Source organism: Octopus bimaculoides, chromosome 10 (genome assembly GCF_001194135.2).
Source record: "Octopus bimaculoides isolate UCB-OBI-ISO-001 chromosome 10, ASM119413v2, whole genome shotgun sequence".
Taxonomy (NCBI): domain Eukaryota; kingdom Metazoa; phylum Mollusca; class Cephalopoda; order Octopoda; family Octopodidae; genus Octopus; species Octopus bimaculoides.
Genome location: NC_068990.1, coordinates 70073588 through 70078418, shown reverse-complemented (window position 1 = coordinate 70078418; position 4831 = coordinate 70073588). Strand labels below are relative to the sequence as shown.

Genomic DNA, 4831 nt, shown 5'->3' with positions numbered 1-4831 from the left:
GTGAGTGTGTGTGTCTATGTGAGTGTGTGTGTCTATGTATGAATAATATATATATAAAAGTATCTTGTGTGCATTCTGCCAGTCTGTTTTCATTCCAGTATACTTCACAACAAAATACAAAAAAAAAAAAAAAAAAACTTCAAAAAGAAAATGAAGAAAAACCCTGCTAGATAATATTTTCAAGATAATCTAATAGAATGGGAGATAAAATAATATATTTCTAGAGCAGAATGGAGTTTCTTTGTCATTTGTATTAGCTGTGTGTTAGTAAATAGATTGAAATGTAATCTTGGCTTGACAGAGCATAAAAGTTAAATACATCAGATGAAATAGATAAGGCAGATAACACACAGATAAGCAATAAAAGAAAGAAATCGAATATTAAGTTTTAAGATTACAAAATCTAGAACCTTCCTTCATTGTATTTTCTCCGTGTCAGCTGGTAATGGCTTGTGTATATTTGTGTGTGTATAGTTTTTTTATAATGTTTCTGGTTTATTTTGTTGCTATTTATGCGAATGTTTTTGTCTGCATGTATATATAAACCATAAAAAGTCACACTTTCTCTCACTTTTTATGTTTTATATACTCCTAATGGAATTTTTTAAAAGACTGGAGCTCCTGGATTTCAGCTGCCTGGGCACTCTGCATTATACTCTTTCTTCCTCATTGGATTACTAAATGGTCTGCTAGCTGGGTCTGCAAGAAGAGCTTTCCATGATAGCCACATGATACTATGAATCCATATATTACACTACAAATACACATGCACACACACTTGCAGGCATGGCTGTGTGGTTAAGAAGTTTACTTCCCAACCATGTGGTCACAAGTTCATTCCCACTGCACAACATCTTGTTGGGCAGGCAGTCCAACGACAGAAACAAATGAAAAGATAAAAGTAATTAACTTAGACATTTAAGTCACTAATTTAGTGCAAGGTACATTGTCACCTTCTTTTACCTGTAAATGTAAATATTTTATTGAAAAATCAATTTTTAATTTAATTTTATTTCCAAAGGCACAGGCTTAGCTGTGTAATTAAGAGACTCACTTTGCAACCATGTGGTTTCAGGTTCAATCCCATTGCTTGGAACCTTGGGCAAAGGCTGGCGACTTCTATAGCCTTGGGCTGACCATGCCTTGTGAATGAAATAGGTTGATAGAAACTATGTGAAAGCACATCATGTGTGTGTGTTTGTCCCCTCCATCTTATTTCTTTATTGCCCACAAGGGGCTAAACACAGAGGGGACAAACAAAGACAGACAAACGGATTAAGTCGATTACCTTGACCCCAGTGTTTCACTGGTACTTACTTCATCGACCCCGAAAGGATGAAAGGCAAAGTAAACCTCGGCGGAATTTGAACTCAGAACGTAAAGACAGACGAAATCCTGCTAAGCATTCCGCCCGGTGTGCTAACGTTTCTGCCAGCTCGCCGCCTTCCCCTCCATCTTACTGCTTGACAACTAGTGTTACTTTGTTTATGCTCCTATAATGTAGCAGTTTGGCAAATGAGACTGGTGGAATAAGTACCAGACTTCAAAAAAAAAAAAAAGTTGATTTGTTTGACAAAAACTTTTCAACCACGTTGATGCCTCAGCATGGCCACAGTCCAATGACTGAAACAAGTGAAAAACAAAAGATATTCCCTTTCATCCTTCTCCCTCTTATCTATATATCATACTTTCATCCTCTCTTTCCTTCTCTCACTCTCATCTGAGCTTCTTCAAAACTATAACCCCCACCCCTCACAATGTTTGACAAACAGTCACAGTTGTTATTAGACTATCAAATAAGAGTTACTGTAGCAGATTTTTTGTTTATGTTCATTTGTTTTTTTTTTCCTATTCAAAGTTAAAATAATGCTTAGAGTTGCATAATCTACAACCCGCCTCAATCCATCTCAAATTTCTTGGGACCCCCTCTCCCACATTATACTCCCCCATACCTCACTAAGTCTGATACACATATATATATGTATCTATATGTATTTGTATTGTATACCAGGTCACTCTTATCAGATGAAATGATATCTGGGGCATGTGTGTTTGGTTGTGTTTGCTGGAATAACTGAATCTACTAAAATCAATTCATCAAAGCCACTCCTCTTGCTTTTGGTATTTAACTCTAGATCAGCCCAGTCCCCAAGTAACAATAAAACACAATATCAAAGACAGTCCAACTGTGCCTATCACTCATTTTCCTTTTTTAGACTGCACACCTACAATCGCACCTTGTATGTCTTTTCATTATTTTCAGTGCAGTAGAGGAGTGTAAAGGATTTCGTTGTCATCTCATTATTGCTTTCATTAACTGCTATAATATTTCTTTTTAGCAAAGTTAAACTGTTTTATTTTCTATTCAAATTAATCTTCCACTACAGTCACACCGACATTACAAGTAGTTAAAGTACATGGTTCTTTACAACATTGGCATAGGAATATAAAGTTATTTTACTAGTCACATTCATAACCTCTGCCTCAATATCTAATATTTTGACAAAAATATATGAGAAAATGATTAGTCTCTTCACAAATGACCTTCCCAGAAATAGTTGCTACATGCTATGTTGATATTTGAAAGCATATAGAATTAAGTAAAGTGAATCACAAGAATCGATAGACTTCCAATGCTCTATATTGTCTTGAATTAAGTTATAAATAAGTTTAATAATTAAATCAGAAAGAGTAATCATATGGTATAGTGGTTAAGAGTGCAGGCTACTAACCCCGAGATTCCGAGTTAGATTCCAGGCAGTGACCTGAATAATAATAATAATGATAATAATAATAAAACTGAAAAATGCCTTAGAAATGAGAACCCAGGTTTGAAATTTCCCCAGGACACCTGAAGAAGGCTGGAGGGTATATCAGCTGAAATGTTGTGTTAACAACAAACAAGATGAGGACAAATATCCATCAAATGTAAATAATTAATTATTGTTGTAATTATTTTATGTCTGTTTAAGGTGGTGAGCTGGTGGAATCATTAGCACACCGAGGAAAATGCTGAGTGGCATTTTGTTCATCCTTATGTTCTGAGTTCAAATTCTGCTGAGGTTGACTTTGTCTTTCATTCTTTCAGGGTCGATAAATGAAGTACCAGTGAAACACTGGGGTTGAAGTAATTGACTAGTCCCCCACCCCCATCAAAATTTCAGGCCTTGTACCTTTAGTACAAAGAATTATTTTATATCTGCTTTCCATGTTGACATGGGTAGGATGGTTTGACCGGATTCAACAGACTGGTGGACCATGTCTTCCTTTCATATCTATCAGCTTGAGTAGAAAGTAAGCAACATTTTGAAACATGAAGAATTTGTATCAGATTTTTGCAGAGTTTTGAATTTTATCTAAGCATTTTTTTTGATTTGTCTGATAATACATACATAGACTTGCCCAAATGCATCAATAAATTAACATTGATATTTTTTCACTGTTGTTACAGTCATCTGAAATGGAACTGTCAAAGTGCGATATTCAAGTAATTTTGATATTCAACTTCAAAAAAGTACGTAAAGCAGTTGAAACTGCTCATGATATCAACAAAACATTTGGTGAGAAAATGATCAGCGAGTGGTCAGCTTGAAAATGATTCAAACAACTTCGAGTAAAGATCTGAGCCTTGAAGATTGTGAGCATAGTGGACACCCATCTGTGGTCAATTAAAGAATGTCATTGAGAAAGATCCATGTAAAACCACTTGAGAACTGGCAAAAGAACTTCAAGTCAGCCAGAAAACTGCCTGCAACCATTTGCATGTGATCGGAAAATCAAAAAAAGCTTGACAAATGGGTACCACATGATTTGAATGAAAATCAGAAAATCTGTAACTTGTGATGAAAAGTGGATTCTATACAGTAATAAAAAGAATTTTTCACGGTGGTTGGACCAAAATGAAGCACTGAAAACCTTCCCTAAACCCAGGCTCTTCAAAAAGAAGGTTATGTTGACTGTCTGGTGGTGCACTGCTGGACTCATCCACTAAAACTTTTTAAAACCTGGAAAAACCATTACTGCAGAAACATATTGCCATGAGATTGCCAAAATGAATGAAAAACTGTTACTCCTCTGTCCCAGACTGGTCAACAGAAGAGGACCAACCATTCTTCATGACAATGCTCAACCACACATTTCACCAATGACACTCTAGAAGTTGAGGAACTTGGCTATGTAGTTTTTCCCCACCCACCATATTCCCCAGACCTTTCTCTTACTGATTACCACTTTTTCAAGCACCTTGATGCTTTCCTGTGAGAGAAGGAGTTAAAAAAATCAAACTGATGCTGAAAGTGCATTCAAAGAGTTCATTAGCTTCAGAAATCCAGATTTTTATGCTACCGGAATAAACAGACTTGTAACTTGTTGGCAAAAATGTGTTGATTGTAATGGTACTTTGATGAATAAAATTTCCACATTGTTGAAATATATTGTGATGAATTTTATGTTTCAAAATGTTGCTTACTTTTTACTCAGCCTGATAATTTTAGGTATGATTTCTACAGTTGGATGCCCTTCCTAACCCCAATCACTTCACTGAGTATGCTGTGTGCTTTTTACCTGGCACCAGCACTGGTGAAGTCACCAAGTAACTCACAAGACAAGACAAGACTCACTCAACCAAGTGGGAGGGAATAGCGTTGAGGGAGATGGTTTTATACTAGATGTTTTTTGAGAGTTGAAAATATGATGGCCTGGCTCTCAGTTGGTTACAATAGCATGAGTGCCAGTTGATCTGATCAGTAGAACAACCTGCTCATGGAAGTAATGTGCAAGTGGCTGAGCACTCCACAGATGCATAATATATATATATATATATATATATATA

The 4831-nt window shown here is 36.0% G+C and overlaps 1 protein-coding gene across 1 annotated transcript in view; it reads right to left on the bottom strand.

The window, feature by feature from the left end:
* LOC106882365 (epidermal growth factor receptor) overlaps positions 1–4831 on the bottom strand; it is a 205829-nt gene that overhangs the window by 36691 nt on the left and 164307 nt on the right. The gene's annotated exons all lie outside the window — the stretch shown is intronic.